A 26,959-nucleotide genomic window follows, 5' to 3' on the forward strand; every position below is an offset into this window, starting at 1 on the left:
TAAACAGAAGAGGACATTTGTACTTCTGAGACCCCTTCCCTTTCTCATCCAGTCTGGTTCTTCAAATTATTAACTATTATTTAATTTCCTCACCTGTGGTTTTCTTCTGCAAATACTTTACAGAATAAATATTGTGTATTTTAGGCACAATATTTATGATAGCCTCTGGGCTCACTGATATTCCTTAGTAACTTCTTTAAAGTTCAGATGTGGGAAAGCGGTAGACAGGAAGATGCAAACACTAAATGTGCCTGGTGCTCCCACAGCCCTTCACTTGTGAACAGTATTCTCACAAAGCATTGAGTGTAGCCTCAACTGTCCAAATGGCTCAAAAGGTACGTCAATTTTTTACTTCTTTTAATGTATTTCTGATCTAAAAAAAAATGGCCTATAGACATAACTCACCAATAGAAATTTGGAGCTACTCAAGGATTTGAGAAATGCTATGTATGGAAATGTTTTCTGTGTGGCTGTCAACACCTTCTTAAGAACCCACAGATACAACTCTACCCTCAGAACTCACTCTTCTGCAGGTGTGATACAGAAAAGTCACATCCAGACCCTCGGTCACTGGTTCATTTCACCTTTCCGTGTCTTAACTTCTCCAGGGCACTGAAACGCATATGTTCTGAGGCTTTTTCATAAACGCTACAAGGCTTTTTTCAGTTTGACTTAATAAAATATCTAAAATGTTCTTCCTCCAGAAACATAAGGAAATTACATGTGCTTAGTGGCACTGTGTGGGTATGTGTGTGTGTCTGTGTGTATATGTCTGTGTGTGTGTTTGTGTGTGAGTATGTGTGTCTGTGTGTGTGTCTGTTGTGAGTGTGTGTGTCTGTGTGTGTCTGTGTGTGTCTCTGTGTGTGTGTCTGTGTGTGTCTGTATGTGTGTGTCTGTTGTGAGTGTGTGTGTCTGTGTGTGTGTGTGTGTGTCTGTTGTGAGTGTGTGTGAGTGTGTGTGTCTGTTTGTGTGTCTGTGTGTGTCTGTGTGTGAGTCTGTGTGTGTGTCTGTGTGTGTGTGTGTGTCTGTGTGTGTGTGTCTGTTGTGAGTGTCTGTTTGTGTGTCTGTGTGTGTCTGTGTGTGAGTGTGTGTGTGCCTGTGTGTGTGTCTGTGTGTGTGTGTCTGTTGTGAGTGTGTGTGAGTGTGTGTCTGTGTGTGTCTCTGTGTGTGTGTCTATGTGTGTGTTTGTATGTGTGTGTCTGTTGTGAGTGTGTGTGTCTGTGTGTGTGTCTGTGTGTGAGTGTGTGTGTCTGTTGTGAGTGTGTGTGAGTGTGTGTGTCTGTGTGTGTCTGTGTGTGAGTGTGTGTGTGCCTGTGTGTGTGTCTGTGTGTGTGTCTGTGTGTCTGTGTGTGTGAGTGTGTGTGTGCCTGTGTGTGTGCCTGTGTGTGTGTCTGTGTGTCTGTGTGTCTGTGTGTCTGTGTGTGTGTGTCTGTGTGTGTAATCAGGGATTGAACTTGGGGATACTGACATACTAGGCAAGAGCTCTACGACTGAGCTACAGCACAATCCCAAATCACAATTATTCTTACTAGAATATATAACAAAATCAGTCACAAATAACACAAATATTTCTCCTACGTAAAACCTACAACTAGAGAAAGAGGAATAGGACAAAAATGTTACAGTTTGAAAAGGCCACAGTGAAAAATGTCTGTATGAGTAACAGAGCTGGGCTAAGATTAATCGTGTGAATGGTGCAAAAGTTGTTTGTAAGTTAACAGCTCTTAGAGAATATGGTAATCATGTCCTAATCTGGGACTTCACCTCAGTAGGATTCTTGTAATTACGGCTTCTTCATCTCCAGATGTTTTTGTCTCCACATCTGACAAAGAATTACGAAGGAGAAGAATTATAGAAAAAGAGAAGGGGACACGGCAGAGGGTAGAATTGTTGCCACAGAATGAGAGGTGAGAAAAGGTCTGGGGGCCTGGGAATTGCATTTCTTCCACATTCTGCTGAGTCTGTCACTGGCTCAAGAATTCACACTGGGACTCAACAATGGGACACTCAGACCGAGAGTATGGGAAATGCTCGCTGGGGTTGGTCAAACAGGGTTAGCCACAAATACACTATGTGTTCGGTTTTCTCTAGAACCGTGACGGATCTGATAATGAAAGTTAACAACTCTATCCTAAAGCCTACTGGAGAACTAACAAGCACACTTAGGGAAAGGAAACACCCAGCAGTGCGCACCCTCAGCCACATAGCACACTCGATTCATAAGCCTATGTGACAATCAAGGACTTGAGAAGTTGATGGTGATCAAAAGAGAGCAGAGAACAGTGACTCTGGACTTTTCTTGTCACTGTCATAATTCTCACATGTCAAAATTAGCTATTATTGCTGGAGAGATGGCTCAGCAGTGAGGAGCACTGACTGCTCTTCCAAAGGTCCTGAGTTCAATTCCCAGCAACCACATGTTGGCTCACAACCATCCCTAATGGGATCCCATGCCCTCTTCTGGTGTGTCTGAAGACAGCTACAGCATATTCATCATATATATATGTATATATATATATGTATATATATATATATATCTTTTTTAAAAAGTAGCTATTATTTACTACTCAAACTTAAATTCAGGAGATGGCGGAATCCTGATGACCGGAAGCAGAAAGGTCGCAGGAATGTTGTACTAAAGAAGTCTAAGCTGCACCAGCTGACTCATTACCCAAACCTTATGGAAGTCCCTGTTCTAGTCAAAGAAGTGTTATAAAGCAGGTTCTTTCCATCCCCATTTGCTACCAAAAAACTCCAAAATCACCATAAAATCTAAAACAAATTTATTAACTTTGATGTCTCCCCCTAAAGTACAAATACTACTTCCAACAAGTCTGTACACAACTGAAGATCCTCCCCCACCTCAGTGTGTGTGTGTGTGTGTGTGTGTGTGTGTGTGTGTGTGTGTGTGTGTACATCATGTTACTAAGTAGCAAGGAGGAAAACCATGCTCAAATCGAATTTCTAAACACAAAAGGTCAAACATTTAGGGAAGAAAGCATCTGTGAAAAACTTGGTCTCATGATGGCAGTTGGTGCAGCTGGGGCCCGGTGAAGAGTTCTAAACTGTTAGTTTAAAAGGGTCGACAGGTGCTCGCTTCGGCAGCACATATACTAAAATTGGAACGATACAGAGAAGATTAGCATGGCCCCTGCGCAAGGATGACACGCAAATTCGTGAAGCGTTCCATATTTTTTAAAGAAATGTTCAACATCTTTAGTCATAAGGGAAATGCAAATCAAAACAACCCTGAGATTTCACCTCACACCAGTGAGAATGGCTAAGATCAAAAACTCAGGTGACAGCAGATGCTGGCGAGGATGTGGAGAAAGAGGAACACTCCTCCATTGTTGGTGGGATTGCAGACTGGTACAACCATTCTGGAAATCAGTCTGGAGGTTCCTCAGAAAATTGGACATTGAACTGCCTGAGGATCCAGCTATACCTCTCTTGGGCATATACCCAAAAGATGCCTCAACATATAAAAGAGACACGTGCTCCACTATGTTCATCGCAGCCTTATTTATAATAGCCAGAAACTGGAAAGAACCCAGATGCCCTTCAACAGAGGAATGGATACAGAAAATGTGGTACATCTACACAATGGAATATTACTCAGCTATCAAAAACAACGAGTTTATGAAATTCGTAGGCAAATGGTTGGAACTGGAAAATATCATCCTGAGTGAGCTAACCCAATCACAGAAAGACATACATGGTATGCACTCATTGATAAGTAGCTATTAGCCCAAATGCTTGAATTACCCTAGATGCCTAGAACAAACGAAACTCAAGACGGATGATCAAAATGTGAATGCTTCACTCCTTCTTTAAATGAGGAAAAAGAATACCCTTGGCAGGGAAGGGAGAGGCAAAGATTAAAACAGAGACTGAAGGAACACCCATTCAGAGCCTGCCCCACATGTGGCCCATACATATACAGCCACCCAATTAGACAAGATGGATGAAGCAAAGAAGTGCAGACCGACAGGAGCCGGATGTAGATCTCTCCTGAGAGACAAAGCCAGAATACAGCAAATACAGAGGCGAATGCCAGCAGCAAACCACTGAACTGAGAATAGGTCCCCCGTTGAAGGAATCAGAGAAAGAACTGGAAGAGCTTGAAGGGGCTCGAGACCCCAAAAGTACAACAATGTCAAGCAACCAGAGCTTCCAGGGACTAAGCCACTACCTAAAGACTATACATGGACTGACTCTGGACTCTGACCCCATAGGTAGCAATGAATATCCTAGTAAGAGCACCAGTGGAAGGGGAAGCCCTGGGTCCTGCTAAGACTGAACCCCCAGTGAACTAGACTATGGGGGGAGGGCGGCAATGGGGGGAGGGTTGGGAGGGGAACACCCATAAGGAAGGGGAGGGGGGAGGGGGATGTTTGCCCGGAAACCGGGAAAGAGAATAACACTTGAAATGTATATAAGAAATACTCAAGTTAATAAAAAAAAAAAAGTAACTTGAAAAAAAAATAAAAGGGTCGACAGTTTTTGGCATTTTAGTCTGACAATGAGCATGGACGTCACAGTCTGGAAGTAAGGTTAGGCTTGCTAACAAGACTCCTCAACCACGGCGGAGTGAAGAAAACCAGGTTAAAAGGAGAATACGACCTTTTCACAAACCGTGAGATGAAACATGTAAAGCCACTCGTTCATAAAGTACCAAGTCTTTAAAAAGAAAAACTAAGACCTCCGATGGGTAAATCTCCAAGCTTCTCAAATCAAAGAACAGGGGAGGCCCGAGACGCTCTGACTAGCCTTGTTGAAGTCCCAACTGAACTGTTACCACAGACGTTACTCGGGGCTACGGCAGCCCAGCCCACGCTTGGTCACTGCGCAATTTCAGAACCCAAACTGAAAAACAATTTCTAAAAAAGTATGTAAAACTTAAGTCCTCGCTCCCCCCCCACCTTTTTTGATATTCTTAATGAGTATGCTTAAAATTAAAAAAAAACCCTACGGTTTCTTTTATTTTAAAAAATTTACATAGATTAATCTTTGAATTTTAAGAAATGATTCTGACAAATTACTTTTCATTCCCACAGAAGATAATGGCCCTATTAAACGAAATAATAATAGGGCATGGATTAAATGGGCTCTAAAAGAATATGATATTGATGTATCTACCCCTTCCAGTTCACTCATTGAAAGGATTAGCTGGAATCGGCACAGCAGCTCTATAAAACATTGAGGGTGACTGGCTCCTGAGAAGTGCCAGATGGCCAGGAGGAAATATCTTCCTTACAACAGCGTCACAAAGCCCTTCAGACGAGGACAGATACCATCTACTTTTGAAAGCTGCCAGGTATTATGATGTGTTACTTTCCGTGTATAAATACGCTCTGGGTCACTGCCGCAGTCTCCGAGAAGCAGAACGGCAGAATTTCTAACAGACACGATGCTCCCGCCTCTTCAGTAATTCTCGCCGGGATGTTCAAAGTGCTCTCCCGCTCTACCCCAAGGAGTAGAGCTGACTTCTAGTAAACAATGATGGAGAACTTGCATGTGTCAAGATTCCCCAAAATACAGCGTTTCATCCTCCAAGATGCTAATAGATTTATAATTGATCAAAATTTAAAAGGCATACTAAATGGAGGAGCCCTACACAGATAAAATGCATACATTTTTCCTTGGGTAATTATGGCTTTTTGCCGACGTGAGCAATTACTCCATCTAATCATGCATTCCAGTTAGCGACTCCCAGATATGAGGTTTGGCATCCGTACTCAGCGTCCGTGATGGGTATAGCTCTTTTGAACCTTGTCTTTTACGAATCCGACTTTATTCCTTCTTTCCATCTGCTTGTATCTTCTCCCCTCCCACAGCCATTGACACGTTTCTAAGACCCGAAGGGGAGCTGAGGCGCCGACTGGGTCCTTCTGAGTTGGGACTTCCTCATGGTGGACAACTGTTTCCTCAGTTCACCGTGTTTCTGCTGTGGGCGCTGTCGTTAACAGCGGAAATAGGTGTGGTGAGTTGGCTTGAGATCAAGCCTCGCTGGTCTTCTTGCTGAGAGCTCGGCAGTGGGTAACGGAAGGTAAAGGATACTTCGCAGAGCCTTTCACCCAGCTCCATGAAGAAACTGGGCCTTCATTTCTCCTCTCAGATTCCTCCAAATCTTACTTTTGCCTAGTTTATTCTTTTGTGACTTGGAACTAAGTTCTCATTCAAAAATTAACAGAAAGTTGGAAACATTCCTAGGAATCATGGAATCCATAAGCTACTCGTTTTTAAATTAAAACGTTATTCTAAAGATCCAGATGGATTTAGTAGCCTATTCAAAGTTAAACTTATATTCACCAAAGCTTCTTAGCCTTTTTAATTTTATTATGTTAATAAAGAAACATCTATAGTATGATATCACAACTGTATTTTAAACATATATTTTGGCGGGCATGTTCCTATGTGGGTAAGTGTGCATATGTGCATGAATATGCGTGATGTGTATGAATATTTGCATGTGTGTGTGCATGTGTGCAGAGGTGCTGAGGCTGAAGCTGAGTGTCTTCCCGGATGCCTGTTTTATTTTTTTGAGACAGAGTCTTTCATAGAAACTCATCTACTTGCAGAGGCTGGCTGGCCAAGGAGCCGTAGGAACTTCATGCCTCTTCCTCAGCATGGGGATTACAAGAGCACGCTCCCATGGCCAGCTTTTCTGTCAGCTCTGGGCTCCAACTCAGGTCCTAGTGCCTAGTCAGTAAGCACATCGCTGGCAGAACCATCTCCCCAGCCCATTTTCAACATGTTTTCATAATTATAGTTCAGTATAATTTTTGGTACTACTGCACTTAAATTAATTCATTTGAAACATTATTTTAAGGAAAAAATCCATAAACAATAGTGTCAAATGCCAAAGGGGTTCATGACTCCTTAACAACAAGGGCTGAGAACATCAGAGCTATATGGATTCATTCTCTCTCTCTCCCTCCCTCCCTCCCCCATCTCTCCCCCGCTTGCATACACACTCACACACACACTTACTCACCACCTATGATCTACTACGTTGTCATTTTTATTAGACTGTACATTACAATCTACAAAGAGCCCAGAGAGAGACGCTCTTGTAGGTCAGGTGGTGTCCTCACTAGCCAGTGAGGTACTAATCATAGAACCACTGCAAATAATCGTTAGCTAGCAGATGTTCAGTTATTTCATCCTAGCCAAAATAGCTGTATGCAGTGGTTCGGGGACCTGCTTCTCAGAGATTAGCACAGCCTTCTCAAGAGCAGAACTTAGCTGCATACTCAGTCTGTGGGGACCTTGAACCTTCATGAACAGTCACACTACAGCTCATCAAAGCCTTGCAGATAAATAGCCAGTCAGTCAATGTGCACCCAAGGGACTGCCACACTGACAGCCCCAAACAGAGATGCCTGCATAATAAACACTCGGAAGTCATTTTCTGGGAGCCATGTGGGATTTGAATGAGGCAGGTACCCCACAGTTTTGAGCATTTGGACACTTGGTCCCCAGTTGATGGTGATGTTTGGGGAGTTGTAGGTGGTGAAGAAGTCCATCGCTACGGGCAGGCCCTGAGATTTAAGAGCTGTGCCTACTTCTGCTTGCTCTCTCTGCTTCAGGCTTGCAGTCCATGATGGGAGCTTTCTGTTTCTTACCCTGGCTCACGTACTGCCTGCTGCCATGCCTCCCGCCATGAGTGTAGAGGCTCCTATCCCTCTGGAGCCATAACCCTTTCTTTCATAAGCCTTTCAAGCATAAGCTGCCTCGCTTTCGGTGTTTTATTACAGCAACCAAAAGGGACTAACATAGGATATTGTACAATTACTGAATATAAGTCGAATCATTCTAAACTTTGACGCTACTATATCGAATACTAGGCTGAGTACGTATAAACAAAGCAAAACAATGACAAGAGTCAAAGGCATGGTGCCAGCATGAGTTCAGATGGTGAGGACCCCATGCCAGATAGCATCCTGATGACAGTAGAGCATGTGAGAGAGATCATGTGACAGCCAGGATGCAAGGCTGAGGCCAATTTACCTGGAATCGGTGTTGATCCTTGTTGCAGGGAAACCCCCAGTGACCTAAGGACCCCTGCCTCACCAATCTTTTAAAGGTGCCACCACCTGTTATCTCTACACTGGTGACAATCCTCTAACAATGAGAGTTGGGAATACATTAATTCATATCCATGCCATCGCAAACACAGAGGCTGAACAACACTACCATCCAATTATAACTGATATTTACCAAAGACAACACCCAACCAGACCTGAATATATATAGTCTTTTGAAATGTCAGTAGAAGCCTTAGTATCTCTGACCAAATTCTGGAACATAAAATAAGTCTCAACACTGTTAACAAAATCTAAGACACACAAAATATTTTCTCTGACCACAAGGTAATTAAATTGAAAACCAATAGCAGAAAGATACCTATAAAATCCCCAAGATAAATTTTACTTTTCAAAATAGCCCATTGGTCAAGGAGGAAACAAAAATGAAATTCCAATTATGAAAATGAATATATATTAAGATACAACATATAAAATATATAGGGTGTTTTAGATAAGAATCTAAAATAAATTTTATGCCATTAAGTTTTAATAACAACAACAAAAGCCAGGTGAGGCTTTGAACATTCAATAATCTGAGTGCTTGGGGACTGAAGCAGAAGGACTATGGGCCTGTGGCCTGGGCAATACAACAAAACCCTGCCCACTTCCTTCCCCAGAAAAAGATAGGCCTTGGCTTCATTAAATTTTTTTAAAGCCCAGAAAGAACAAACAAAAACTCAAAACAAACAGAAGAAATAAAACTAAAGATTAGAGCAGAAATAAATAGAAATTTTAATGGAGGAATTAAAAACCAGTGAAACTAAAAGCTGATTGAGAAATTAAATAAGAGTAGTAATATCCAGCTAGGTTGATCAGGAAAAGAAGAGAGGGAAGATAAAAACTGCCTATTGATTGTAGGAGTAGGAAGGAGGCATCACTACAGACTCTACAGATATTTAAGGATCTATCTTAATGATGAAATTTATATGTAAATGTATGTTAATAAATTTACAACTTAGATGACTGAAGATACACTCCTTGGCAGACATAAATATCAAAGCTTGCTTAAAAACAAAAATCAAAACAAAAAAACAGTCTCCCGATATCTGTTAAGTAAGTAAAACCCCTTGTGACTAAAAATTTCTGCACAAAGAAAGTTCTGCGCTGATCCAGATTACTGGTGACATCTATCAGTGAAGGAGAAATAACCAAATTCTTCTCAGACATTTATAGAAAACTAAACAGGAAGAGCTTTACTGAACTTCATAAAGACAACATTAGATTAATAGAAACTCCATGGAAAACTATGAGAAACATCCTGACCGATGTCTGCCATGGTCATATTCAGTTGTCACTTCTAATAGACATTCTACTAGAGGTTATATCCATACTCCAGATGAAAAGAAGAGAAAATATAAAAATCACTCATATTTCTAGATACTAGAAACAAGCTATTGGAAATAATATTTATAATAGTATAAAATTTTTGGTCATTAAACTGACTAGAGATATGTAACATCTTGTAAAAATATTGTTGTAAAGTATTAGCCAGACAAGTTTGGAAGTAAAGCTAATGGAGAACTACGTCATTCCTAGGACTAGAAGATTCATAATTGTTAGGATATCAAGTCTTTCCAAGTTGATCTAATGGTTTAATATAATCACAATCAGGATCCTGGCAATCAGGAAGAAATTTATAATATGATTCTAAGAGCTATACAGAAATGCAAGAGAGTTAGCATAGCCAAGGCATCCTTGGAAATGAAAATCAAAGCTGGAGAAGTCAGACAACCTGACTTTAGGTCTTGCTTAAATAGTGCTGTGACCAAGAGAGGATTGTTTGAGTGCAAACTGGACAGATAAACTAAAAGAACTGAATGCAGAATTCACACACACACACACACACACACACACACACACACACACACACACACACAATGGAATTTCAACACAGGTTCAGTGAGAATTCAGTGGAAAAAGAATGGCTTTTTCAACAAAGGATGCTAGAATAATTAGAAATCAATATGTAAAATAAGATTCTCAATCTATACCTTGTATCATCTACAAAATAAAATTGTACAAGTTGTATCCTAGACTGAACTGTGTCCTAGATTTTAAAACTTAAAGTATAAGCTTTGTATGAAAGTGAGAGAGAAGACATCCATGGCCTTGAGTAAGACAATGAGAAATGTCTAGACATGAAACCAAAAGTGTAATCTGTAAAAAGAAAACAAAATAACTTGAACTTCATTAAAGTAAAAGGACCGACCATGCCAGTAAACAGCAAACGAAATCCAACTCAAAACTGTGGGTTCAGAAGTGTCATCGATCCCTAGCTGAACTGGGACCACTTCTATACCCGGTTAACACGTTAACACAGCATGGCCCCGAGACCGAAGACCAAGTACCACTCAGATGGCCACCACCTAGCAAGTTGGGTAACAGCATACACAGATCACACAAAGGTGAGACTAGCCAGCCACACGAAGAAACAACCACCTAATTCCAGATGCCCAATCTCACTGCAGAAACACAGACAACATAAATAACCAAGATAATAAGTCTCTTCTTGAAGTTAGTACTCTAATGTTCTCTGAGAAAAGCAACTACACTAATACAAGACAATGATTCCAAATGTAATTATAAATAAGTTCAAAACTCAAAGAAAGGAGACCCAATCATATAAAGTCAGACATGAAAGGGGAGCATTACAGGACATCAAGGAAATTCAGGAATTATAAGGCCATGCTGCAAAAATCTATATTCAGTCAAGCTGAAAATTCTAAAAGAACTGGATGGATTTCTAGATTTATATGACCTACAAAAATCAAGCCAAGGTGAAGTAAATAATTTTAAGCAAACCCAATGATACAGAAGAGGCAGTACTTAGAGATCTCCCAACTGAAGAAAACCTCAAGATCAGACGATACAATGAAGAATTCTACACTTTCAAAGAACTACTACCAATACACCCCAAGTTATTCTATATAATATAAAAGGAAGGAATACTTCCAAATTCTATTTGTCAAGCCAGTATTACGTTGATATCAAAACTAGACAAAGACCCAACCCCCCCAAAAAAAGACCCACAAAACTGCAGGCCAATATCTCTAATGAACATAGATGTATTTTTTTCCAATAAGATACTTGCATAACTAAATTCGAGGACACATCACAAAGATCACTCACCATGATCAAGTTGGCTTCATTTCAGAGATGTAGACATAGGTGAACTATATCAATCAATAAATGTAATCCACAACATAAACAGACTCCAGGGACAGAAGCCACATAATCATCTCATTGGATGCAGAAAAGACTGTGACAAAATTCAACATTTCCTCATGATAAAAGTCTCAGAGAAAGCAGGGTAAAGGGGACATATCTCAACATAACACAGGTAACACACAGCAAGACCACAGCCAGCATCATGCCAAGGACAGAAAAACTCAAAGCATTTCCACTAAACCCAGGAACAAGACAAGGCCTTCTACTCTCCATTTCTGTCTAATATCATTCTTCACTTCTCAGCTAGAGCAATAAAAAAATGAAGGAGATAAAGATACAAATACAAAGGGAACACATCGACGTATCCTTATTTGAAGATAGGATCCTACAATAAAACCCCTAAAAAGTCTTCCAGAAAACTCCTAAAACTGATAAATACATTCTGCAAAGGGGATCCAAAGCTAACACACAATAATCAGCAGCCTTCTCATACAGAAATGACAAACATACCAAGAAAGAAATCAAGGAAACAATCTCGTTTACAAGAGCCTCAAAAAAGGGGGAAAAAATCTTAAAATAACTCTAGCAAGTAAAAGGCTTGAATAATAAAAACCCTAAGATGTTGAAGAAAATACTGGAAGATTGAAAGACCTCCCATGCTTTATAAAAATGGCCAAAACATGTATAGATTAATGCAATTTCCATCAAAATTCCAAAGAAACTCTTGACAGAAACATTGGAAACCAAATCTTTAGTTTTTTTTCATTTTTTCTAAAAACAGATTTAACTCTCCTAGTTTTCCTTGTATAAAACCCTTATGTACAGCCATAGTTGGAGCCTGGGTCCTTTGAACAGAGACTCTGATGTGGGTTTTCACAAGATGATCAGTGAATTCCTGATAAGGAGATTTGGTGAACACAGTCCAGGGTCCCCGTAGCTGCAGGTCTTAGAGATGGCATCAAAGGTGGCCTTGGCAAAGTTGCCCAGGGTGGCAGTACAGCCCCTGACTGAAGTGTAGCAGTCATCTATACCGGCCATCATCAGTAGCCTCTTGGGCACAGGAGCAGAGACGATGCCAGTGCCTCTTGGGGCGGGGATGAGATTCACCAGCACAGAGCCACAGCGGCCTGCCACCTTCCCTTCCATGGCACAGAGTGGGGCTTGCCAATCTTGTTCCCCCAATAGCCTCTTCGCACAGGGACGATCGAAAGCTTGGCCAAGATGGTGGCCCCTCAGAGGGCAGTGCCTACCTCCTTGGAGCACTTAACACCAAGACCAATGTGACCATTGTAGTCCCCAATAGCCAAGAAAGCCTTGAACTTGGTCCACTGGTCAACCCGAGTCGGCTTCTCTATCAGCATGATCTTTAGAACCCCATTCTTCAGGACGTTGCCCAGAAAAAGCCAATAATCTCTCAGGTTCCTTAATGGGCAGGGAGAACAGATAGATGTCCCCCAGGGACTATCTCATGTCCTTAACCAGGTGCCCCAGCTTGGTGACAGGAATCTACGACTTCAGCTTTTCCTCCACAAACCTCATGGCCTCAACCACAGCCACGACCCCCACGACTGCTGTTGAATCCTCCATAGAAGCCTCTGCGGCCTCCTAATCCTGGGCCCTCACTCCAGTCATTTGCTATTTGGTGTTTTCCCGAAGAAGCCAAATCTTTAATTTTCACATAATACTACAAAGACCCGAGTCACGCACGGTGGGGAGAAAATGGAAGCTGACGTTAAGAGTCCTTCTGTGTACTTACAGGTTACGTATCTGCTCACAAAGGTCTCTGCCATCCTGCAGCTTTGGAAGGCTTTTCTCTTGCTATTACTCCTGCATCCTTGGGGACGGAACCCTGAGTCTGGCACATTCCAGATATTTAAAGAACACTGCTACCTACTGAGGCTTCTTTTACCAGGATGAGCTGAACTGGCCTGTTATCAGTTGTATAGAACAACCTCAACTGCACTAAAGAAACACACCAAGCTCCTGTACCACGGCACCTTCATCTGAAAGCCCAGCCTACCTGACCCCAATTCTTCTGTTTCTGTCACCTCGCCGTTCTCTTGTTAGCCCTACTCAAGGGTCTGAGAGCCATGCTGTGCAAGGACACACACGTGCGTGCTTTTATCTGGTTTTACTGTTGGGGCAACAATGACTTTGTAAAAAAGACGTTGGTAGCATTTTTTCCTGTTTTTGCTGTTGGATTAAGCCGGTGAGTTTAGAATAACTTTTTTATAGCAATAATAACTAATTTGGTGTTGTGCAAGACGTTCATCCAGTACTTGCAGATGGGATGGACTGTGAGCTCATTTCAGCTTAGAGCCTTTAGGATGGTTTATTCCCCCTTAAATTCATGCCACTGGGCTTAGCTTGCAACCATGCTTGAGCGACCTCGCCCTTTTCTCCTTTGCCTAATTTAGTGTCCACTGGACACCCCAGTGTCTCCAGCTATTTGAGGAGGCCCAGGGCTTGCTTTGGAGAGATAGCACCCTGTTATAGATTCTGTCACTTATATTTTAACGTTGTTTAAACATTGAGGGTATAGAGTTTTATCAGTATTTTAAAAATGGCATCATACATAAACAGCATGTGAGTGTATTATATCTTATGCCTATATACACATATGCATATATACATGTGTTCTTCTATAGGTAGACATGTACTTAAATGGTCAAAAATGTATGCCTATAAATCAAACATTCCCCTTGGCTTATCATTGTAGTTTGTGTCATGGTAAATCTATTGTCGTTGAAGATACTGTAAACAGAAATGTTTATGATGCCACTAACCTATCTAATATTTCAGTGACACAGCACGCTGTCAATTGTGTACTGATATGGTGGCATGGCGGACTGTGAGCTTCGTCATTAAAGAGTAACACACTGAAAAAAAAAATTACAAAGACCCAGGATAGCCCAAACAATCCTGAGATCTGAAAGAGCTGCTGGAGATATCATCGTCCCTGACTAAGTTATACTCCGGAGCTAAGACAACGCTGGTTTTTGACAGAGGCCAGTAGTGCACACTGGAGTAAAGATAGGATCTTCAACAAATCCTATTGGGCAAACTAGATAGTTACCTGTGAAAGACTGGAACCACAGCCTTGTCTCTCATGATCACAATGCTAACTCCAAATGGACAACAGAGGTCAACACACAGATACTCAGATACTCAGGATCTGATAGGGAAGATAGTGAGCACGTCTGAATTTGTAGGCACAGGACGGGGCTTTCTGAGTAGGACCTCAGTAGCATAGGTCAAGGCCAACAACTGACAAGTGGGACCACACGAAACCGAAAGGCTTCTGGACAGCAAAGGACACTGTGGTTCGTGATTCAAGTGAAGTGGCCGGCTACAGAATGGGGAAAAACCAAAATCTTTACCACCTACACACCTGACTAAGGCTAGATACAAAAATAATCTAGGCTATGCAAAGAACTCAGGGGATAGAGAGGTGACACAGTAGTTAAGAACACTGGCTGCTTTGCTGGAGGACTCAGGTTCAATTCTTAGCACACTTATGGTGGCTTACAACCACCCGTAACTCCAGACCTGACAGATCCAATGCCCTTTTCTGTCCTCCAAGACGCCAGGCATGCACGTGGTACACAGATATACATGCCAGCAAAACAGCCATATGCATACAATTCCTTAATTAAAAAAACTAAACATTACGAAAACAACTCAATTTTAAAATGGGCCATGAAACTAAACAGAGTTGTCAAAGTAGGAGATGCAAATGGATGAGAAATATTTGTAAAATGTTGAACAGCCTGAGTCATCAGGGACATGCAAATTAAAACTCTGAGATTCCATCCTAACCCGTTCGGAATGGCAAAGCTCAAAGCAAGCAAGCAAGCAAGCAAGCAGGACAACAAACGAACCTGACGGTCAATGCTAGCAGGCTCGTGGTAAAAAGGGACTTCGTTCACTGCACCGTGCAAACTTGTACAGCCTCTATGGAAACCGGTATGAAGATCTTCCAAAATGTTAGAAATAGATCTAGTTAATGGATCTAAAGGGCAAGCTACAGGTTTGCAGGGTGTATGTGTTAGTCGCTTGTCTGCTACAGGGCTTGTATTTAGAATTCTAATAAACCCATAATAAGAAAACAAATGACAAAATTTCTTCTTATTTATTTTTTGATTGACTGACGACTGACTGATTGATTGATTGATGATTGATTGATTAAGATGGGGTATCTGAGTATAGCCCTGGCTTTCCTGGAACTCACTATGTAAACAAGTCTGGCTTCAAACTCAGAAATCTGCCTGCCTCTGCCTGCTGAGTGCTGGGATTAGACAGGGCCACCACTGCCAGGCTAGAGACAAAAGTTTTAAAAGGCAACAAACAAACACCAAAAAAAAAATTGATCCATGAAAATATATAAGCACCCAAAAGAGTGCTCAATATCTCTGGTTACTTAGTAAGTTGCAATTTAAAACAGCAGAACAACTGCAGCCCATGCTCACTGGAAGGGCTAATCAGAAGAAACCTGCCATCCAAGCTGGGTTTTTCTTTGTTGTTATTTGATTTGTTTTGGACATTTCTTTGTATATGTGTGTGGTGGGTGCATGGAGGTAGGGTCAATAGTTAGTCCTGCCCTTCGACCCTGTGAACCCCAGGGACTGCACTTGGGCTGACAGCCCCTTAACTTGCTGAGTCATCTCTCTGGTCCCATGCTGGTTTTGATGGACTTCTCACCCACTGCTATTAAGAATGCAAACCAGTTCAGTCCCCAGCTCCGAAAAAAAAGAAAAAGAAAAAAAAAGAATGCAAACCAGAGTCAGTGCTTTGGAAAACCATTTAGCAATTTTTAAAAAGTTAAACGTTTATTTACTGTATTACTCAGGCATTCTACATCAAAGTATTTACTCTGGAGGAATGTGAGCATATGTCTATATAAATATTACTACCCATTTATTGGTAATGAATGAAGCCTAGAAAAATAGCAAAGATCTACTAAAGGATAAATGGAGACACACACACACACACACACACACACACACACACACACACACACACACCTATCTACCTACCTACCTCCAGACAATAGATCATTACTTGGCAATTAATGAATTACTGAAACACGCAATATGATCAATTTCAAAATAATTACATGCTAGCATGCTAAGGAGTGGGTCTACTTAAAGAAAGTTCTAGAAACACACATAAGTTTATACTGACAGCAACTAGAAGATACCTGCCTAGAGAACAATGAAAAGGAAGACCATGAGGTAGGAACAGACTGTGTGGTGAGACACTCCTCTCCAGTGTGCTGATAATCTCAGGGTGCACACACAGGAGGACAGCACTCTGTCATTTGAGATATGCAATTACCAAGTGTAGTGGTTTGATTAGGAATGGCCCCTGTAGCCTCCTGTGTTTCAATGCTCTGCCCGTAGGGAGGTGTGGCCTTGTTGGAGGAAGTTTGTCACTGTGGAGGTGGGCTTTGGGGTCCCATATGCTCAAGCAGTGTGACTCACAGTCTCCTTCTGCGGCCTGTGGACGAAGGTGCAGACCTCTCAGCTCCTTCTCCACTATCATGTCTGCCGGCACACTGCCATGCTGGGAAGCATGGTGACATTGGATGAAACATTGGACAACCCTACCCAAATGGTTTCTTTTATAAGAGTTGTCGTGTCTATGGTGTCTCTTCACAGCAGTGGAAACCCTAACTAAGACACCAAGTGTTCTGTTGTTGTTGTTGAGCTGTCCAAGGGGCACGGACACAGCTTTTGGATCCACCAGACTAAATCAAAGGCTTCAACACTTACGCCACTTTGGGCAGAGGGTGCCATTCTGTTTTCAAACAGCTTCCAAGAGAAGATATTTCAGAAACCTTTGGTTACAGGTTTTAGTGCTTCATGACTCTGGTAGTCAGAGTTCTGCCTTTATTTAACTAAATCTTATTCATTTGGTATTCTCTGTCAAATTCAAAACAAAACTGTTGCTCTCATGCAAGCTTTACCATGACATGGTGTGGTGACATGCGAGCTGTCAGGGTGAGGTGGCATTCAGCTGTCTGGTCAATAAACTACTATAAAATGCAGGAGCAGCCCCATCTAAAGAGTGAAACTCTCCTCTAGGCCTAGCTTTAAAGAAACGTCTATTCATCTTCTTGCAGACTTGGAACATTTCCCTCGGGATTCTCCAGCTCTCCCGAAGTGTGAGAGCTGAACGGTCTGAGTTGTGGTTGACCAAACACTGCAGTTATTACTTCTCTGCTTTCTGTGCAAATCATACTCCTCGCTTTGCATCCCGTGGCTTTGTGATGCTCTTCACAGGTAACATTTGCGGATGCATGTGACATTCTGCGGTGGCTCCTCAGCCTTTCTCTGCCACATGTGTGACCAAGTGTCTCTCATCTCCCTTCTCTCTTTGGGATTGTTTATGATAACCTAGCATGCACCCTTTAAAAAAGTATATAATGGCTTTTTCTTTTTAAGTTTAGACCTCATTTAATCTAACAATTGAACAGACTCCCAAAACACTTAAATGAAAGCTCTTTGTGGCCCAACACATGAGCTTCTTTTCTATGTGCATGTGTGTGCAAGCAGTGTATGCCCTTGCTGATGTGAGTGTATGCTTGTGGGTGAACATGCACACATGTGAGCAGGCGTGAGGAGGTCAAAGGCCAACATCAGGTGTCCTTCTCAACCGGTCTCCAGCTTATCTTTTGAGACAGGGTCTCTCACTAAACTGAAGTTCATCAGGTCACTGCACTGATTGGTCTCCAGCGCACTCCCATGCCCGGCTTTCACACGGATGCTGAAGATACGAACGCAGGCCATCCTCGTGCTTGCCCGTCAGGCACTGAGATCTCAGGCACTGAGATCTGCCTAGCACCACATGAATGTATTTTAAATTATTTGTCCATGACACAGAAGGAAACCTCAGGGTCAGGACAGACACTGACAAACCAGGGACCGTTGTTGACACTGACAGTGATTTAAAGATGTGAGCGGCTGGGGAAGTCACCCCTTGCTGCAGAATGGCCCAGACATCGTCACATCGTTTGAGTTTGTGCTAAAGTATCGTGCATGGCTGAGGCAAAAATCTTGTCTGAAGTTCAGATAAATTACATATCCTGCTTCCTAAATGTCCGTACAAACTGTCACTCTCTTGAAGAGGAAATTAAATCGATCTGGTACAATTTGCTCTTTGCAAAGGCAAGATAGTGAGTGCTTGGAGCTGTGTGCTCTCCCATGTGGGGACTAATTGATTGTTCAATGATTTCATCTAGTGCAGAATCTTTAAAAGTATCAAAATTAACCCGACCAGCTTATAGCAGGTGAAATTTGCTCGCGGTAGAAGGCTGGACGCTAACACTGCTCGCCTCTGACACCGGTTTTCTTTTCTTTCCATCCTTCCAAGTAGAAGCTGGCCCTCTCACCTTTAAACCACCGCACCTCCAGGGGACGCGTTCTGTCCGGCTTTCCTTTTGGGGCACAGAATGGAATGCTGTGCTCTGTCCGTAACAGACAAACATTAATTTTCCTTGACTCTGTGTCCAACATATTGTTGCTGTATTTTCTAACTATCCCACAACATAGGTCTAAGTTGGGTTTGTTTGTTTGTTTGTTTGTTTTGTTTTACTGACAACTTAAAGAACATTTAATGCTATCCATAAGCTACCTACAAAGCAGTTTCCAAAGTTTCTAACAAACTTTGATTTATTAAAATCATTTTAATGTGGGTCATTATGTTGTATATGGCCAATGTGAGGCAACATCCCTGATACCCTCATGCATTCCCACCGCCAAAGGAAAGAAATGCTCCTGTTGCCTTCCCTCATGGACAGCGGGCTGAGGGAAGGAACAGAAAGCTCATGGTCTATCTGTAAAGGAGACTGGGAATCAGGGACAGTAAAGAGAAGGCCCCCAATATACAGAGAGCAGAGCTGGGCCCCAGAAGCAGGAGGCTGAGCTGAGGAAGTAGAGACAAAGAGTTAATGCTGTAGGGATTCATTTCTCTGGAATACGAGGCAAGGCAGACCTAGAAGCTAAAAGACTCAGGGCTACACCCTAGGACAGAGCAGGAAGGAGTCTCCTCAGTGATAAACAGTAAGTAAACCCTGGCCCTTTCCCACAGTAAGAGCTGGAGAGCAGGGACCGCGTCTGAGCTTACGGGCAGGCTTCACAGGTAGCTGGCACCGTGAACTTGCTAAATGCATGTGCAGCCTGTTGTCATTGATATTGAAGTTCCCTTTGCACACAGAGAGTAACATGGAGCAGAAACTGGAAAATGGGTCAAATACAAAAGGGTCAGCACATCGTTGGCTTCAGGACTTGCCTTTGTGTTAATTAAGGGAGAACATATCAGAAGAGTTAGAGGTTTCAAATAGGTAAGCATGGTGCTATTTCAGCAGCAATAGATAAAAGAATGGGTACACAGGTTTAGAATTCTTTTGGAAGCCTTTGTCAAAGACAAAGATTGCTGGAACTAGAGTTACTTTACAAACAATTGTGAGCTACCACACAGGAGCTGGAAACTGAACCTAGGTCTTCTGTAAGAGCAGCAAATGCTTTTAACCTCTGAGCTACCTCTCCAGCCCCCAATCAGTAGACTTTTAAAGGTAGAAACAAGACAACAGAACAAAAGGAGATGGGGGGTAAAGATGGAGGGGGGGGGAAGATTACGGAGGAGGAAGATGAAGAGAGAGGAAGATGGAGGGGGGGGAAGATGGAGGGGGAGGAACGTGGAGGAAAAAGAGGAGGAGGAGGGGGGAGGAGGAGGAGGGGGAGGAAGATGGGGGGAAGATGGAGGGGGGAGGGGGGAGGAGGAAGAGGGGGGAAAGGAGGAGGAGGGGGAGTAGGAAGAGGAGGGGGGAAAGGAGGAGGAGGGGGAGTAGGAAGAGGAGGGGGGAAAGGAGGAGGAGGGGGAGTAGGGAGAGGAGGGGGGAAAGGAGGAGGAGGGGGAGTAGGGAGAGGAGGGGGGAAAGGAGGAGGAAGAGGAGGAGGGGGAGGAGGAGGAGGAGGGGGAGTAGGGGGAGGAGGAGGGGGAAGAGGAAGAGGGGGAGGAAGAAGAGGGGGAGTAGGAGGAGGAGGAGGGGGAGGAGGGGGAGGAGGGGGAGGAAACCCCAAACCCAAACCTCTAACCCTTAACATTTGGTTTCTTCTGTTGTTGTTTTTTTGTTTTGTTTTGTTTTTTAGTTAGAACAGGGGGTACTTCAGGTTGGCTCAGATATCTGGAATCTCCTATTTATAAAGAAAAACTAGTCTGTGGATCTGTTTGCTTTCTTAAAGCTTCAGTTTGATTCGGTAACATTTAGCATGAGTGACTCCATTTCTGTCTGTTCTACTCTTCCGGGGCCTGTTGCAGGAACTCACTTCAAAACAACGGTCTCCCATCATTTTTCTTTTAACAGCTTGGAATTCAAGAAACCAGGTGGGCTTTTTGTGTTTGGTTTTGTTGTTGTTGTTATTGTTGTTGTTGTTGTTTTGTTTTTTTGTTATCTGCCTGGCGTAGGTTAGCAGTGTGTTAAAGGAGAACTCAATAGCCATTTTCTCTGACACTCACAGAGATGAAGAGCTCAATATGCCAGCATCCAATCAGCTCTGTGTCACATCTTCACCCATCTTCTTCTGCACTATTTAGGATCAGAATTCAGACATTTGCTTTTTAAAAGTGAGAATATAAAATGCTTCTCAAGGAATAAAAATAAATAAATCATCACCCAATCTCAATTCAATAGCTGCAATGTTCCAGCTCAAAGAGAAATGCAGGGCCTCTAGACTTGCTTATGAGGCTGCTCGCTGCGCCTGTGCCTTGAAAATACAATGAGCAGGTAACCACTGACCTTTATGAAACAATGGGCAAGGGGGCCGGCAGAAAGAAGGACACCGTTTCCAGGCACAGCCACGTGTGATTAGAAACATGGGACTGCGTGTAAATGTGCAAAGTCAAACGATCGTTTTGAAAACATCAAGAGTGTCATGGCACGGCACCGTTGGCGAGGTATGCCCTTTTCAGAGAGAAAGGGTGACCAGCTACTGCAAACAATGTCAGCTTTAAAAAGTGTATTGGTGGAGTGATTCGAATATCAAAAATAGGCTACAGATCCCGTGCCCCCATGTGGTGTCTGAAGAGCCCAGCCTTGGTATTAAGATGCGGTATCGGCCCATGGGCACTTACGCTGGGTAGAATGGCCCTACGTGATCCAGTTAGACAGGGCATAGAGAAAGGAATAAAACCCACACTGTCCTGTATATACAGTGTAGTTTGAGTTGTAAAATGAAATTTGCATTGCTCTCTATTTAAAATTAATTTGTTTGTGTATACAGCTCCTTGCTAGGCCTTTGGAATGTTACATTTAATAACTCAAGTAGTCTCAAAATTGTCCTATGCAGTTATTTCTTTAAAGAACACTGGGGGTTTTTTAAGTCAAGGAATAAGATTGTAGATCTTTTGGACAGTTATATTTAATGGTCTGGCTAGATGATTCAGTGAGGCAAAACAATAGAGGAAGAGCTAAGCCCACAGGCAGAGCTCACGGCCCTCTGGCTTGGCCTTCTCTGAGTCACCATGATCTTAGCTGGCTTGCCTAGCTTAATCTACATCTGGGTGGCATTCTTATTGGTAAAACAAGACCGCTAATTGATATGCTGCCATGACCCTTACTTAGCATGCAGACACAGAGTTGGATTTAGGAAATCTCATTGTTCTCACCGGAGAGATGGCCACCGAAATGTCAGTCATTAAATTCACATGGAGAGGCGGATACAGGAGGGGTGAGCCTTTGGAAGCGTTTCTTCCTGGCTCCCTCTGAGACACTCACTGTGTGGGGTGAGTTTTCAGGCTGGCTGTCTCCTGACGTCTGTGTGGACGGCCACAACTGCAGCAAGCAGGATGGCATTTATCTTTTGTAATAATACGAAGTGCTCTGCCGTAAAGCAGGGTCAGCGCAATGAGTAACAATCCCACCAGCATCCAAGGTGTAACCAGCAGGGTCCAGGTCAACAGGCAAGCAGCCAATAATTTGCCCAACAACACTGAATTTCATCTGCCCACAGCCTCTATCTACTGATTATACAATCAATACACCTCAGATGAGAGGAGCTAACAACTGACCGGGGCGGATCAATGCTGGCAAATAAGAGCTTCATGACAAAAAGTTTGATAATTACCATTCTGAAGCCGCGCAAATGTTGTCTCCATTGTAACGACATTCATGATGATACTGTGATGATTACGCTGTTATTATAGGTTTAATGTTAGGCAATCAAGCTACAGTGGTCTAGATATCAACAAACAGTATCAAAAGAAAACATCAAATTGTCCCCATTCTTTTGACACTGTAGCTGAGAAATTTTTCTATGTTAGTGGCCCTAAATAAACTATAATAAGAGACAATTTAGTGAAAAACACTGTTTTCACGTCTTACAAAAGTCATGCAATATGGATTGATACGAGTATGATTATTTCTAGCAGCACTTGAACCAGGGGATTAAAATAAATTCAGTCCTGTGACCTTGGTTTTTTTTTTCTTTCTTTCTCCTCCCCACCCCAACACATATATCATTTAAAGAGGATTTATGTAAATTTCCCACATACTCATAATTTTTTAAGCATTAGTGCTGCTGTAAGTGCAGGGCACCTTGGTTGATTTAATTATTATCGCCTCTAATACGGCACGCTTTGTTTTGTTTTATTTTTGAACTCTGATTGCTAGTTCATTCTCAATCATTAGCATTTAGAAGAACTAGTCATTACTGGTTTTCAATAGCTTCTTGGGTTGCTATAAGCACTCTGAGTCTTGAAACACAGAAATGGAAAACAGAAATTTTCAAAGGTAGAACAAATCAGTACTCTTGGAGGTAGGGCACAAGAAACCCAGGTGCGTGGGCACTGGAGCACACAAATTCTTAACTTTCCCATTTGCTTTTTAAAACACCACAAGGAACTGGTCAAAAAAAAAAAAAAAAAAGACACCTCATTTCTGTAATATGCTTGCTCGTATAGAAGAACAGCAACCTACCCAAAATGAAAGGTTTTCCCAAAGGATGCTAGTCGCTTTGGGAACCTCAGTAATTACTCCTGTAAGAGCATGTCTGGTGTTTATGTGACACCCATTTTTTAATTGTCTCCTCCATAAACAATGTCTCTCAGCTGCACCCAGACAAGAACCAAGTTTCCCGTCTAAAACTGAGATTCCACATCCCCAAGTGGACAAATCTCTCACTGACTGGGGGGAAGCATCATATTTCCATGGTGAGAAGAGATACGGAGCTGGGGAGAGGGCAGCACCCCTGAAGTTTGTCAACAGCTCGGGGGAGAAAGGGCAAACCACAGCCCTTTTGTGGGCATCAGCGCGGACAAGATGCTGAGCGCGCACCGGGGTTGCTGTAAAATGTCTTTTTCAGTGGCATTGTCTCTCTTTCTAAGCAGCTTCTCCCTCTTGATAGAGTCGGAGAATGTGATGTATATTAAAACGCGCTGTCTCTCAGATGGGGTTCATTTTTATTCAGGGACAATTTTGCTGACTGACAGGTAAGCGCTCGGTGCTGAAATTGGACCTGTACGAGAGCGCTTCATTTGCTCCATTACACCAGCGCATGAATTACGGGTCTTCCACGCTGCCTTCATTCCATTACTTTCAAATGTCTGACATGAGCAAAATGGCTCATCTGACATTTCATGTAACAAATTTGTTCCAAAAAGAAGAGAACATTATTATACTATTTCATATACGCAGGTACCACAACCTTCCACCCTAATCTGACCAGAAATTGTAAGTGTATAAACAGTAGTGGATATCAGTTTAAGAAACGCATTGCCAGTGACAGATGGGAAATATTGTGGCAAGAAATACGTCTGCTTTCACGTCTTCCTACGATCACTTCTTCTCACTTCTGAAATGTTAGCAAACGCCAGTCAAAGATGCATTTACATCCTGGGTTCTTTCTACCGTCAGTAAACTTTGAGCCATTATTTACTTCAGCATACAGTAGCTCAGCTCACTGGCCCCACTCCCCGCTTCGCAGTAAATCCCAAGGCCTCCAACGAGCTAGGCAAACCCCCTATCACGCAGGCGCCCTATCACGCAGGCGCCCTTTCACGCAGGCGCCCTTTCACGCAGGCGCAGGATATATGACAGTATATCCTGCCTCCATGATGCTAATTTAGCTAACCTTTTCACTTTTAATCAGTCCTTTTACTATGAGATCATTTTTCTTATGGAAACATACCTCCTCTCCCCTGCCCCCAGACAGGGCTTCTCTGTGTAGCCCTGGCTATCTTGGAACTTGCTCTGTAGACCAGGCTGGCCTCTAACTCAGAGACTGGTCTGCCTCTGCCTCATGAGTGCCGGTGTTAAGGGCATGGCCACCTCTGCCTGGCCAAACTTACTTCTTAAAGCACTTACAGAAACTTACAGAAAACCAATAGAGCCAAGAGGCTAAGAGGGCTGTGTCAAATAGTCACGCAAAACCCTGACACTGCTGTTTGCTGAGTAGAACAGGATTAAATCTGTCTGGCTCTCCCTTCGAACTCTTAGGTTGTTTAAGCAACAGCTTCAAGGCCCATGCCTGTCTGTTCATCTTTTCCTTCCAGGCCTGACACCTAAGGACCCTTCCAATCTGTGGCACTAGGGATTTTTTTTTTTCTTTTCATTCTCTGCTGAGGGCGAGTGTGATCATGGAGAGCCTTGCCCTAGCAGATCAGGAAGAAAGAATTCTCAGCTCATGACTCAGTTTTTTTTTTCCCCACCTCTTCACTTAAAAATACCTCAGTAGCACATTACAACCTGCCATCGGAAGCTAAAGATCACGGATCTTCACTCAAAGAAGGCTTTTTTGTAGGTGACAGTGTAACATTTCACAAAGTAGAAGCATAATTATGTGACAGCCAAATTTTAAATATCATGTTCACTGTTAGTATGAATACATCAAATTAATACAGTATTATTTCCATAAGAAATTATGAGCCTCATTATTACATAATGGTATTTTCTTTAATAAATGGTCTCTTGCATTATAAATGTTAAATTACTTTATATTATGGTATATCCTTTCTTCATGATGCTAATTTACCATCAAGCATTATTCGTATGCTGAATTTATATCAAGCTATAATAAAAACGGAGCATTCCAAAAGTGTCTTTACTTTTGTCATTATATATTTAAAGAGCACCCGGGAATCCTTGGCATTTCCCTGGGACAACAGTGTCAAGGTGACTCCCGTCTTACACACACACACACACACACACACACACACACACACACCCCGAGGGAGAAGTGGTCCAGGAAAGCATGTTTGCAAAACACATGCCTTGACATGAGGCCTGGCAGTGAACATGGGTGCACACCCACAGACACCGAGTGACGGCACCCACTGAACTGGTTTTGCTCAGGGTTGAGGCTGCAAGGCCATTTCAGTATTGGTGACTCTCCTTAGAGCCACACTTTTAAGGCTGTAAATGAACTATTTGGAGGCAAACCTTCCGTACCTTGTAGCCTCCCTCGGTGGAGCGCTTATGGTTATTTCTAAATAATCTCTCTCCCGTGCTCCCTTCTCACGAATCCTACCCTCGAGGTTTGGATGACCTCACCAACCACATTCTCTTTACCATGGTTGCTAACTGCTTTCAGGGTAAAGCCAAAGTCACATCGGCTCTGACTGTTAACCAAATTCATGCTAGACTCTCGGGTGATCCAATAAGCTTCCTAATTTTTTAAAAAAGATTTTGTGTGTGTGTGTGTGTGTGTGTGTGTGTGTGTGTGTGTAACAAGCACATGTGTGATAGTGCCAGCAGAGGCCGGCAGAGGGCACCAAATTCCAGGAAGTTGGCGTTACAAGTGATGGTGAGCTACCCATGTGGATGCTGGGAACCAAACTTCCGCTCCTCTCTGAGAACAGGGAACACTCAGCTGCTCTGTCCAGCCCAAGCTTTCTGCTTTGGTTACACCTGTTCTCTCTCCATCTTTTGAACTAGCCCCTGCACCTTACTTTTAGCAAACAGCTGCGTATAGAACTACAGAACTACCAAAGCATCCTCAGTTGTATCTTCCTCAGACCCAGACTCTGTTTCATCTCTAGCTCCCTTTCTACACTGTACTCTGTCTACTGAAATGTATGTTTAATGGATACAGCAAGGCAGAACATACACATTTCCATGGGGTACCATGTAACATTTTGGTATACATACACATCATATAATATTTAAAACAAGTTAAACATCTATGTCCTCCTACGTTTATTTATTTGCGGTAAAAACATGAAAATTCCTTCTAACTTTTGAAGTATACAGCACATTGTTACTACCCTATTAACTTACCATTAAGTAGCCCCCAGAAATTCTTACTCTGATCTTGAACTTCATACCCAATTGGCCAACCTCTCCCCTCTCTCCCTCCCCTACTCCATCAGCCTCTGGTAGCTACCATTCTACCCTCTACTTCTTTTTTTTTTTTTTTTTTGGTTCTTTTTTTCGGAGTTGGGGACCGAACCCAGGGCCTTGCGCTTCCTAGGCAAGCGCTCTAACCACTGAGCTAAATCCCCAATCCCCTACCCTCTACTTCTAATAGATTGAGTTTGCTTTTTACATTAATGGCAGCAGACAGTGCCTGTTTTGTCTGTACCTGGCCTATTTGACTTAACATAGTAAGCTCCAGTTCCACCCTGATGTCATGAATGACAGGGCTGTGTTCTTTCCCACATGTGAATTGTCTAAGCTGCGTCCGGGTGTTGGTCACTGTAAACAG

The 26,959-nt window shown here is 42.7% G+C and overlaps 1 protein-coding gene and 1 non-coding gene across 8 annotated transcripts in view; one reads left to right on the forward strand and one right to left on the reverse strand.

Annotated features, from left to right (window-relative positions):
* Positions 1–26,959, reverse strand: part of Camkmt (calmodulin-lysine N-methyltransferase) — a 381,129-nt gene that overhangs the window by 142,957 nt on the left and 211,213 nt on the right. The gene's annotated exons all lie outside the window — the stretch shown is intronic.
* Positions 3,090–3,196, forward strand: LOC120093505 (U6 spliceosomal RNA). The gene has a single exon (XR_005486531.1). It is a non-coding gene; the product is annotated as a U6 spliceosomal RNA (small nuclear RNA).

This window comes from Rattus norvegicus, chromosome 6 (genome assembly GCF_036323735.1).
Source record: "Rattus norvegicus strain BN/NHsdMcwi chromosome 6, GRCr8, whole genome shotgun sequence".
In the NCBI taxonomy this organism is placed as follows: domain Eukaryota; kingdom Metazoa; phylum Chordata; class Mammalia; order Rodentia; family Muridae; genus Rattus; species Rattus norvegicus.